This window comes from Belonocnema kinseyi, chromosome 8 (genome assembly GCF_010883055.1).
Source record: "Belonocnema kinseyi isolate 2016_QV_RU_SX_M_011 chromosome 8, B_treatae_v1, whole genome shotgun sequence".
Lineage (NCBI taxonomy): Eukaryota > Metazoa > Arthropoda > Insecta > Hymenoptera > Cynipidae > Belonocnema > Belonocnema kinseyi.
Window position 1 is genome coordinate 67,839,833 of NC_046664.1, and position 200 is coordinate 67,840,032.

Below are 200 nucleotides of genomic sequence, written 5' to 3' on the forward strand. Positions count from 1 at the left end.
TTGGAGTAAACGTATGTTTACGTATTATTCTACTTCGAGAGTTTACAGAATTTTATAGTATATAAAGAGTATATATATATATGTATATATAGGTATGTCTATATATATACAGTCTGTCAAGTTAAAGCGTGGGTGGCTTTACTCGCAGTCGGTAAGGTGTATCGACATGATTTTGGTGTCAAAATATTAAGAAGAGCTCC